This window comes from Anneissia japonica, unplaced genomic scaffold, assembly GCF_011630105.1.
Source record: "Anneissia japonica isolate Jap-2015-1 unplaced genomic scaffold, ASM1163010v1 scaffold288241_len153310_cov167, whole genome shotgun sequence".
Classification (NCBI taxonomy): Eukaryota; Metazoa; Echinodermata; class Crinoidea; order Comatulida; family Comatulidae; genus Anneissia; species Anneissia japonica.
Genome location: NW_022731111.1, coordinates 78,762 through 92,025, shown reverse-complemented (window position 1 = coordinate 92,025; position 13,264 = coordinate 78,762). Strand labels below are relative to the sequence as shown.

Sequence of the window (13,264 nt, the reverse complement as noted above, 5' to 3'; positions counted from 1 at the left end):
ATTTTCCAAAAGGACACAAGTCTTGAATCTTGAATCTTGTTTCATTTATATGGCGCACTTGCAACAGTCATGCCATTCAAATAAATTAAATAAGAACAAGAGGTCTTAGTGGTATGACATTCGTCTTGTTAGCAAGAATTGCAAGTTTGACGGATGGATTGATAAATAAGTATTGTTGTTGCAGATTGCATACGAGTGCCGGAGGTTAAAGAATTTTCACTCTTTACGCACATGCCTGGCGGCGTTACAGATTATACCAATTTATCGGCTGCATGAAACATGGAGAAACCTAGAAGATCATTATTTAGATAAGTTGAGGTAAGTTTTATTCACCAAAGATGGAGTCATCACAATTTAGTATAGTGGTATACAAAAAATAAACATTCCAAAAAGTCGTATGCTTGTTTATTGAGCAGTGTCAAAAGTAATGTATATTAAAATCGTTCCTTTCACACAGTTTCAAAAAATTACTGGAGTTCATTTAGGTACATTTACCAAGGCTTTTCTGTAAGTTAGTTTATGTTTAAATGTACAAATAAACAGAGAAATAATTAAAAAAAAGTCAAAATTTATTCGAGCGGATGCTAGCGTGTGTTTTGATGTTATACCCAATAGACAATACTAGCTTTGGTGACTAATTCGGTCTATTCACACAAGACTAAAGGTTATACCCATTTACATTGCTATGGTAAAGTAATGAGAGGAAATCGCCATGGTAACTGGCGAAAATTGAGGATCCCACTATCTATTTTCTCTACCCGACAGAGTGATAAAGCTAACAGCATTCATATATGTACGTTAATATAATGTGGCACTCTCTAAAGCCAGGCACTCACTGCGTCCGACGGTTTTATGTAGGATGCAACGCGACGACGCGCACGCAACAAATCGTTTTTAATGACGATCCGTTCAGACGGCCGCCGACAATCAGCAGACGGCGTCGCGTCGTCTAGCGCTCATAAGGAGCGCAGTTAGATTCGTCGTGCTACAGGCGTACGACCGTCGTACGACGCAATGAGTGCCTGGCTTAAGTGTAATTCGGAGACAGATTGAAGATGAGAACAAGCAGATAACATTTTTTTTGGTCTTTAATACTTCAGAAGCTCTTTGCATCACAATACACGAATTATTGTGCTGCTGTTGTGTCAAAGACTGTGTACTGAAGTTTCTATTACAAAGCAAATTGAAATAAACATTTATTATGTATCTCCGCCTAGAATTAGAATCCAAGCGGTTCCCTTATCATGGCTACAGCCTAAAATTGAGCGTAGGATCTCGTTTTGTAGGCTTACGGCGAAGACCTAATTACCAATAATAAACGATATGTAATATGCAACATTTAACTCACACTGGAACACTACTCCATGGTATATAAGCATGGAGAAATTTAAACTGGGTTCCAGTCCCTTATTTCGTCTTGATCAGTGAAAACTATAAAATATAAACAATTTTTGGCACCAATGGAGTTCCATATTATTTATTTGCATGGCGTTCCAAATTCAGCAACATAAAAAAGCAACGCTAGTGGCGCTTTTCGAAAGTATTTAAAACTACAAGAAGTTAGACTTCAATTCAATTCAACTCCAATAACATTTATTCAATTATTTCATCATCATCGTCCTATAATGTGCATAAACCTCAAATGAGTATATTCGCACAGAAATTGAGAAAATTAACGAATGTGAATATCAGATATCTGTCCTTGAATGTGTCGATGGATGGTGGATCAACAACATGTTGAGGTAGGCTATTCCACAGACAGATGGTGTCTGGGAAGAACGAGCACTTCCTTAATGTTGTGCGGGTTTTTGGTATAATGAATCTCTTGTGACCTCTGGTGAGGTAGAGGATGGAATGAGCTGATCACGAAGGATGCAGATAATTTCATTGGTGATCCGGTACAATATGGTGACTTTTGCAGTCTCCCTAATACGATGTTGGAGAGAGTCCCAGCCGAGCTGCATAAGCATGTTTGTGACGCTGGATAATCTGCTATAATCGTTCATTACAAAGCTTGCTGCTTTACGTTGGATGAACTCCAGTTTTTTCATGTTGACCTGTGTGTGTGGGTCCCAGACAGTGCTTGCGTACTCCATTTTTGGACGTACAAACGAGTTAAAGCACTGGGTCTTCACCATGTGTGGACACTTTGCCATGTTCCTTCGGAGGAATCCCAATGATCTTGCTGCTTTGAGAGTGATATTGTCGATGTGGCTTGACCAAGACATAGTGTTCGAGTTCATTAATCCAAGGTACTTTGCTGAAGACACTGTTTGGATCGGATGATTGTGGATAATAAGGTAGGTATGCTTTACGGGTTACGGCGCTTAGTGACATGGAGTAATTGGCATTTCTCAGGGTTAAATGACATTAACCACTGCTTTTCCCATCTTTGAAGTGAATCGAGATCTTGTTAAGGCGAATCATTGGTATCATTGATTACGCGGTAAATTGCGGTGTCATCAGCGAATATTCTTACTTTAGTACCTTCTGATATGTATTGCGGTAGGTCGTTAATAAAAGCCAAAAACAGGAGAGGACCAAGGACGGTACCTTGGAGGACACCAGACAATACTGGAGATTGCTCAGAGAATTCCCCTTCCAGGACAACCTTCAGGACTCTATCTGTGAGGAAGTTATCAATCCAAATGAGGAGGCTCCCACGAATACCATAATGACGTAATTTGTGGAGTAGGCGCTGATGAGGCAATTTGTCGAAGGCCTTAGAGAGGTCGAAGAGAATAAGATCGGTTGAAGTCCTTTGTCCAGATTTTGTATGATTTCGTCAACTGTTGTAATCAGTTGGGACTCACAGGAATGTTTCTTACGAAAACCGTGTTGGAAGTCCAATAGTATGTGATGCAAATCAAAATGTTGCATTACTGACGAGAATACAGCATGCTGGAGGAGCTTGCAGCAGATGGATGTTAGTGATATTGGACGATAGTTCGATGCAATAGATCTGTCGCCCTTTTTAAACACAGGGTAAATGTATGAAGCCTGGAAAAGGATAGTAAGCATTGGACCAAGACTATCAGCTAATTCTTTCAGGAGGCGTGAGAGAATTTTATCCGGTTCTGTAGCTTTGTTTGGGTTAATTTTCTTGAGTAGCTTTGTTACCTCATTACATGTAACGTAGATGTGATCAATATCAGGATAATCATTGCGATTCGTATTAACAATGTTTGATGTGTCTTCATAGTTAGTTAGTTCTTTATTTATTTGTTTCACACTCTCAGATTAAAACAGAGACCAGCCAATTCTGGCTTCTTATGAGTGAAATACAGGACATTTTTAAAACCCAAGGAAAACACACGATTGAAAATGTTTTAAAAACAGGATATACAAACATTTCTTAAAATATGATTTACTTAAACACAATAGACTGCCGGTCAGGAGAGGATTTGGTAGGCAAATTTAGCTACCTAATAACAGTGGTTGCCATCACTCATATCTGCTAAATGTTGGGACCAACAAAAAGCTTTACATGGATACTGGTCTTCATCTAGTTTTGAAAGACGGCACCACAATCTAGCTATAGACTGCATCTGATGCACTATTGGGGAATCTCATCCCATGTCACCAAGCATAGTGTCGTTTGGAGTATATTTCCCGACCACAAGGAAAAAACGCCAAGCACGGTAAAAAACAGAGTTTATCGAAGAGTACTCGTGTATACCCCAAATATATATGAATATGAATTAAAGTTGATACCTCCCAGAGCCTTATCTTTACTAATAACAGCACCAAGTGCACGAGAAGCAGACACAACCAGCATGCCGGCAGATACATAAGGATCTAAGAATTCATCAAACCAAATGCCGAGGTAGTTACAACCATTAACAATATCAATGTCGAAACTACAGCAATTAAACTGTTTATTAGTTTTTTGACGAGTTTTTCTGCGAAAATGGACAATTTGTGTCTCAGATTCATTCAGGCTAATGTGCCACCTTTTAGACCAATTTGAAACAACATCTAACATATTTTGAAGAGAGCTTTCATTTTCGGCAAGTACCACAATGTCATCAGCATACATTAATATGTCAATTTTTGTGTCAAGTAAGGGAATGCCACAGTTTAATTGTTTCAAATCGTTTACTATGCAATTTATGAAAATATTAAAAATAATGGGTGATAACAAGCGTCATTATATAAACTTTTAATACAATTGTAGAAATTCCCTTGAATACCAATACTTGTTTATACCAAAGGCAATCTCGATTTACACGATCGAATGCTTTCTTTGCATCAATAAAGCAAGCGAAAGTATCTTTTTTACAAAGATTTCTATTCTGTATAACCGATGAGAGGGTATATAAGTGATCAAGGCAACCACGATTTTTTCTAAAACCATTTTGCTCTTCATGAATTATATTGTTTTCTTCAAGCCAATCAGAAAGCCTTTTACGAATCACATCACAATAAATTTTACGTACTGCTGATAAAAGTGTAATACCTCTGTAGCTTATCGATACTCTTGGATCTTTATTTCTAGATTTTTGAATTGGGTTAATTAGACGGAGCTTCCATCTAGATGGGCAGAGACTAGCAAAATAATTTTGAAACATGGCATGAAGTAAATTTGCTGATGTATCGTTTTTAATTTGATTTATTTTTATCGTAATAATGTCATCAATACCAGCAGCCTTATCTAATTTAGCTCGGTTGATTGCATCAATTACTTCAGTATACTCAATAGGGTTATTAAGGCAAGCAGTAATATGATCGTTGTCGGAGGAATTAACTTCAAGACGTTGTAGATGGGTTTTAACATGTAATAAAAACGCATCGTCGAAATCATCAGAATGAGTATTAAACAGTGACTTAATCAGTAAATTCATTGCACCATTTTTTTTAAATACTCGATCTACTCGATCTATCTATCATTATTTTGTTTACAGTTGTTTACACCAATTTTACCAATCTCTTTCCAGAACATACTCTGATCCCCTCTTAACAGATTATCAATCTTATTAATTTTACTATATTGAAATTGACGTTTAGCTTTCCTCACAGCTTTATCAAATAATTTATGGGCAGATTTATAGCTTACAAAGAGAATACTACGCATATGAGAAATTTTGCATTTTAACCATTACTTTTGTTTACACACACACATCATCCCATAATAATTGTAAAGTTGATTCCGCCAGGGTTTTGTGGATGTCTCATGTTATTATTGCCATGTTGGCTTTTTTTTCTTTCTAAATGTACTTTTAACAGCGGACTTAATGAAGGATTCAAATTTAGCATACACCCTGACAACTTCAGCCTGAGTTCGAATGCTTGAATTTAGTTCATTTGATCAATTCGTTCGCCTTCGAAATACTTCCTTCATCCATGAGAAAATTGTGTGGTATTTCACGTAGGTCAAATAATTTTGACCTATTTTAAAATCATTGTTTTGCTGGTGGATTACGTTGTTATTTCATGACAGTTTATCACTGGTTGTAAACGCCCAGGATAAAAGGGAATGATCAGGTAAAGTACCACTTACAGTAATACTATACCTTAGTATGATATCTTGAACAAGTGATACTTTAAAGAGGGAGTACAGAGTAAGTTCATCATACGGAACAATACAATAATGAACAATTGATTTACCTTTAGTAGATACACAAGTAAAATTATCTTTTAAGTTATCGTTTCTATCATTGAGATAGCACATGTTTGCACTTATACAAAAGTCAATAAATGGTTTACCTTGTGGATTTTTGCAAAAGTCAATGGTATTACGGGGAATAACATCATCGATACCTTCAATAAAATCTACAGTCTCCAATTCTAGCATTGAAATCACCACAGATCTGTAGTTTACCCTTATCTTGAAATTTATATATGCCAGAAATTAGTGCATCGAAAAAGTCTTCAGCGTTACCACAACGGCTAGAGTTTTCTGGAGGGAGATAAAAACAACATATAAAAAAGTAGTTTTTAGAAAATTTATTTGTAAGTTTCAACCACAATATACCGTCATACCCCTTTTCCGCAATTGTAAAATTAAAAGAGTTGAGAATGCGTCGGTGAACAAGAATTCCAATACCACCTGAGCCATTTTTTGCTCAGCTGTGGAGAGATGATCTATTGTGACCAAACTAAATATAGTTTGGAATACTTAGAATATCATTACCTCTTAAATGAGATTCAACAATACACATAAAATCAAAATCACTTCTTAAAATAATTTCTTTTTTAACAAAATTACTTTCTGACCACCCCCCTATGTTCCAACAACCAAAAAAATTGCAGCGTTATCCTAAACCGTCTCGGACAGTGACACAGAAGCGCCTTGCTGAGAGTTTTGTTTGCAACATTCTTTTCCATCTGTGTACAGTTTGTTGTCGGAAAACCGTTTTCTTGCCAGCTTTGTAGGCGGATTCAGCAACAGGTCTTAGTCGAATGCGTTCTTTTCTGTCCGCTTCGATTTCATCGTTTTTGATATAATATGCTGCCTTGTCTAGCTTTCTCTTTGCCTTCAAAACAGAATCTTTCTCGCGTAGTGATACAACTTTAAAAATGATTGCCCCATGGCGCTTCCTGTCATGATGTTGTCTACCAGTACGGTGGGCAACTTCAACCTTAATATCTAAACCTAAATTCCCCTTCAGAATATTGTTTACTATTTCTTCTGGGACTTCGTCTTGTTTATCTGGACCATAGTTACACAACAGCAGGTTGTGGTGACGTGAGTGTCTCTCCAAATTATTTTTTTGAATCCTGCAGTTTTCTCATTTCTTTTTTATGTTGATCAATTTGATATAGAAGTTTAGAGTTTTGGTCTTCAAATACCGACAGCTGTTTTTCAACGTCGGATGTACGACGGACTTGAAATTCAATAGCAGTACCGAGGGTCTGTTCATTCTCCTTTATTCTCTCTTCTAAACTGCCCTGGCGTCTCTGAACGTTACACACACCGTCACGCAAAGAATTTCGTCATATGTACTAAAGACCGAGGTGAATTGGTTGTTGAGAATGTTTGCCTTGTCAGTGCTGTTTGCATATAAAACACCATTGGTACCCCGGAGTGCAGATACTCCTGTTGGATCACGTCGTTTACATGAGATAAACTCTAGAACTTTTTTGGATTAGATTTCAAGTCAGGGCATATTATGTCGTTGATATATTTGTTATAGGCTTCTTTGCAGAACCTTTGCATTGACATTTTCAGTTTCCTGAATCTTTCCCATGACCGTGCTTTATGTTTGTTGCGACGAGAACGCGCTTTATTGTATGCCCGCTGTTTTTTCCTACTGAGTTGTTTGATCTTCCTGTTAACCCAAGGTTGGTTAAAGCGTGATGTTGTTATTTTCGAGGGGAATAAGTCCAGTATCTGAGATAGTTTATTTTCAATAGTGGACCACATTTCACTGATGGCATATTTGAGCCGTATGCCATGCAGAATTCATTCTTCGTAAATTTTTTTTTAAGTTAGCTTGTTTCCATACATGTATTTTTCGCTTAACTGGTTTGAAAGGCCGTGCTTTGGTTGTATCAATTGAAACTATTTCATGATCGCTAATCCGTGGAATAGGTTTGCATTTGATGATACTAGAGGGTTGAATGGTGAAGAAGAGATCCAATACATTGTCAAATCTAGTTGGAAATGTAACCATTTGGGCGAGGCCAGTGATTGCTATCGTAGACAGTTCAATTCAATTCAATTAAAATAAACATTTATTTCTTCACACAATATGATAACAAATGATAAACATTAAACAACCGGATTTCATTAAAAAAAAAAAAGAATTTTGTGATAGACGCACTGCTCAAAAAGTATACGCCAAATGACAAAAAAAAAAGACGTCCATTATCAAGTGGCACTTGTAGCGAGCGACCCATATAATTACGAAATCATAAATGTCATTGAAATAAATTCATAAACGAAACAAGTACAAAACACGGATACAACACGGAGCAGATGGGGGAAGTGGAGCAAAAATTTGTCAATATTGTAATAAGGGTATTAGAAAAATCAACTTTGATTTTGATTTAAACATATTTAGATAAGAGATATTTCTTGACTTTAAGAGACAATATTTTCCTGGAAGGGGGCCGATATAATTTCTGGGGGGGGGAGTTCATTACAGAGTTTGGAACCACTATATCGAATATTGTGTTGGAGTAAAGTAAGTTTAGGTAGGGAAAGGTGAAGGTTGTCACGAATTCTGTAACAGTTGATACTCAAATCATTTAATGGTTGATTGGTTGAATAGTTTGACCAGTCAATTCCAGGTAAGTTGAAATCACCACCCACCCACAAAGTAGCAGTTTTGTTAGAGTTAGCGATTTCTTTAACGGTGTTACAAAGACTTGCCATGTAGCTATCGTCACTCCTTGAAGGACGGTATACTGATCCAATAATAAGCGATTCCTGATGAGTCAATTCAATTTTGACAAAGACGGACTCATAGTCCAATGAGGAATGCTGCAGTACACCATCTATTCCGAAAAGAAGAGCAATTGCTACGCAGCCATATCCATCTGCTCTATTGCGTCTGAATAAGTAAGAAATTATGAATGGTACATTTCTAAATAATAATTCTTCATCTGGTTTTTAAAAATGTAGGTTTTATTACTATTTTTAAGCTTAACAGTAGTTAATTTTTGACCGTATACAGAAATAAAAAATTGACTTTTACTCAGTCTAACAAAATTAACAAAATGAACGTGAAGTGAATTAGAGGGGTTTTTTTAAAATTTTATTTATTTATTTTTTTATTGATAACTGAGTGTAGATTTAGAAACGTGAAAAAATGCTAATGTACAGGTTGGGAGTTGACCTTTTGTATATTGAAATATAAGAGAAGTAACTTGTAATTTGTTTAAATCCATAATTTCTAAATTATTTAGTTTTTTTAAACAAGGGTTCGGAAGGAGATGCAAATTAAGCTAAATCAATAATTCTGACAGTCACAGGCCCATATCATGTTACAATACTGCAAATAAGGATGATTAAGGGAATAAACCTATTGATTATTCCTAATGATTTGGCAATATTATTTGCAACATAATTTTGGTGTAATTTCCAACTTAAATTTTCATTGATGAATACTTCTAAAAACGAAATATCAGATTTACGATCTATAAAATGTTTATTTAAGATTATGCTGCAGTTTGATAAATTTACTTTCGTTTGGTGTGGATTAAATAAAATATAGTTAGTCATTTGAATATTAATTAGAAGCTTATTAGAAGCATTGAACCAAGAACCAAGAATTTGTAACTAAGGTATTCATTTGAATTTTTAAAAAACAGTTGTATTGTCGGCGAAAGATACAACCTGAAGGGTGTCACTAATTCTAGTCAGGTCATTGAGATATATTTTAAAAGGTAACGGCTCCAAGACCGGCAGTTGAGGCACTCCACAAGTTATATCCCTCGTCGGCGATCTACATGGTCCAACAGAAACAAATTTGCGATTGTTTGCGATTGTTTGCGATTATTCAAATAACTATTAAACCATTCTAAAGAAATAACTCTGCCGTAAGGAAAAGTCTAGAAACTAGAATTTCGTGGTTACCAACATCAAAAGCTTTTGATAAATCTAAAATTAGGCTCAATTGAAATCGTTTCTTAATGTTAACAGATTTGAGTCGAGCGATTCCAGCGAAACCCATATTGATGTTCGTTTAAGATATTAAATTGATTAAGATAGTTAAAAGTCTTTTATGCATAAGTTTTTATAGTATTTTAGAAAAGATTTGTAGTATGGATGTAGGTCTATAATTTAATAGTTTATCAGTGTCGCCTTTTTTAAACACGGGGATACAGTAACTTTGGCCAATTTTAAGGTAGTTGGAACTGTACGGGATGAAAATGATGAGCTGATGGCAAAGGTTAGTTGTTTTATGATTGGAGATACAAGGTCCTATGGGTTAAGTGGTCATGCCTAGCACCTTTATTAGAATCAATTTCATGAACAACTGATAATACTTCAGATTTAGTGACGGGATTGATAAAAAATGAATTAATATGCGACACTGGTAAGAACTCTAAAGGATCAATATCTGAGACTGGTAAAGAATTATTAATATCTGGGCCTATGGAGGAAAAATAATCATTAAAGTGGTCACAAATAGATATTATTGTCAATTGTATTGTTACCAATTTTTAAAAACTTGAATTTTTATTTTTTATTTATTTGGTAAAATAGTAAAACTGCAACAAATGTTGAAATACTTTTGAAATTACAATATGAACAAATGAAAATATATATAAAATAAAACATCAAGCACCACACATTATAAACACCACACTTTAGGCCTATCAATTCTATTCAATCCAATTTAAATACATTAATTAATTATTATAAATCTATATACATGAAAATTGTTATTTCTTATTGATTATTCAAATATATATTTACAATTAGTAGAGATTTTAAAAAAAATCATTTTTTTCATATTATGTATATTCTATTAAAATTTAAATATACTATTTCAATAGGCCTAACAATTACTTACTGAATTGCACTTGGCAGTTTTGAGTTGGATAAACGGTTGGTTCTGCACCGAGGTAATTTTATATTTACTATGGTTTAGTAGATTCCTCACTGGTTTGGGGTTTTCATGAGCCCAATCCGTTGGGATGTCACAAGGGTCTTTCCAAATTTAAGTCTGACCGCCATGCTTGTAGCGATGGTAAGTTGAGTATGTTCAGTGCGTCCATAATAATAATAATAATAATAATAATTTTGGCTTATATAGCGCATTATGCTAAAGCCTCAATGCACTTAACAGTAAAAATAAAATTCGGGGGAAAAAATTAAGAAAAATACAAGTTAAAAAGGTGGTTGTTGTTGTATCCCAGAATGATCTTGGAGGCCCTCTTCTGAATAAACTCCAACTGGGTACACTGCTTCTTCGTAATAAAAGAATGCCAGAGTGAACTAGCGTATTCCAGGATAGGTCTTTATTATGTTACATAAGTAAATACAAGATCATCTCAAGGTCTCCGAACATAATACATGAACATACGAATGTTCGTATTTTTTTGTTGCTTGGATTTATAACTGAATTTATTATATTCCATGTACTTTTTAAGATTCCTTTTACCTGATCAAATTTCCGTTTAAAATAATTTGATTTGGCAGTACGACAAAGACTGTTGTAGATGATATTGTATTTAGTGTAGTTTAATTTTTGCTTAGAGCTTTGTGACAAAATATATTTTTTGTATAATTTGTGTTTACGTTAGCTACATTTCAGAAATGAGGAGCGCATCCAGGGTTGTTAGTGAATTTGATTTTTTTTTAAATTATTTTAATGTTTAAATGTTTATTATGAATAGTAAGAAAGCTGTCAATAAAGATTTCAAAAGAGAATTTTGGGTCACTATTTAAACATCGGAGCAGTCCGCATAAGAATAATTATGATAAAAGAATTTATATCATTAGCAGCAAAAGAAGAGCATTCCTGGTTTTTCAATTTGTCACAATCATTGTCAATAAAATGGAAAATAGGCAAATGATCTGTGATATCTGTGTATTACAATGGCTTTCCTCAAATGAGTGACTAAAGAATGGAAGATAAGAAAATTAATTCTCATTCTTGTGGCAAGTCTACGCTTTCCTATATGAGCAGCTTCTTTAGCTGCTCCTACTTGAAGGTGGGTTAGCTGTGGCAGACACTATCCTTTTCCAGCTTTATATGCCTATAAATCAGTATGTTCATATCGTTATTATCAATAGTTTTTGTTATGCCTTTTTAAAAATTATTATTGTTATTAATGCTGTTTGTATTATTATTTTATTAAAAGATAACAAAGGCAAGATTTAAAACACTTTAATGTTTGCATAGTTTGGCTTTGCATTCATATTCTTTTGGCAATTATTTCGTTAACTTGGGGCCGAGTTGACTACTTGGGGCCGAGTTGACTTGGGACCGAGTTGACTTGATCATCAATCATCAAGTTCATCCTAACCCATAACAATTTCACAATCAATGGTAAGCACTGTTTACAGATTCAGGGTACGGCCATGGGTACTAAGATGGCTCCTTCATACGCCAATATTTTCATGGCCAACATCGAGCACAAACTCATATCATCCTTCCCTCTTAAGCCCCTTCACTACTCACGTTACATTGATGATATTTTCTTCATATGGACTCATGGCCACGCCTCACTCACTGATTTTATCACTCATGCTAACAGCTTTCACAATACCATTAAGTTCACTGTTGAACTATCTGTCTGCCAAATACCCTTTCTTGATGTCCTCGTTAAATGTTCTAACTGCACTATCAGTTCTTCACTTTATGTTAAACCCACTGACTGTCATTCCTATCTTCACTACTCCAGCGCTCATCCTAAATCTCTGAAGTCCTCTATTGTATATAGTCAATGCCTTAGAATAAAACGTATCTGCTCGGACCCCATTGACTATGCTCACCATATTCAAGCTATTACCTGTAAATTTCTCACTGCTGGCTACCCCCTCAAATTATCAAGCATCAGATACAGAAAGCCCACTCTAAACCCCGCAAAGACCTCCTCCAGTACAAGCCGAAGCTCTCTAACAGTAATCGAATCCCCATTGTCTTAGAATATCACCCCCTCAACCAAACACATTGCCGGTTCTATTTGGAAGGATTTCCCTATCATCCAACAGGATCTTTCCATTAACCATCTTTTTTACCGACCCCCCTCTCCTAGCCCAACGCAAGCCCCCCAACCTCCGTTCCATCCTTTTCCCCCCCTCACTTTTAACTAGCCCCATGCCCAGATCTACAGGCAACCACCTATGCAACAAGCCCCGATGCAAAATTTGTAAAATCCTCATCACCGATCAGACCATTCGTATCACTAACCACTCCATAAAACCTCCCAACCTCACATGCGATTCTCACAACATAATTTATTTAATAACATGTATTATTTGTAACAAAGGCAATTACGTTGGCGAAACCATGAACCCTCTTAGGTTCCGCATTAACCAACACAAACACGACATTAGGAAAAACGCCCCTGACAAAACCGTAGCCCAACATTTTAATTTTCCCCATCACTCTATTAACAATCTGCGTGTTACCATTATCGACTCTAACTTCAACTCCACTCATCATCGCCGCCTTTCTGAACTTTCCTGGATTATCAAGCTTAAAACTCACACTCATGGCTTGAATTTCTAGCTGACTTCACCTTTCACCTCTAAACTGTTTATTCTGGCCCATATTCTCCCACCACTGTTATCTCTCAATGTGTTAATGATCTGTAATAGTTTATATTGATTGTTATTTGCCATATACATTTAAGCCTATGC

The 13,264-nt window shown here is 35.6% G+C and overlaps 1 protein-coding gene across 1 annotated transcript in view; it reads left to right on the top strand.

Moving 5' to 3' along the window:
- Window positions 1–213: 213 nt before the first annotated feature.
- The window catches only part of LOC117115206, a 15,206-nt gene continuing 2,155 nt past the window's right edge, over window positions 214–13,264 (top strand). Inside the window, exon 1 of the mRNA XM_033258910.1 lies at window positions 214–318. The gene's annotated coding sequence lies outside the window, so the exon portion shown is untranslated. The remainder of the gene's footprint in view (window positions 319–13,264) is intronic.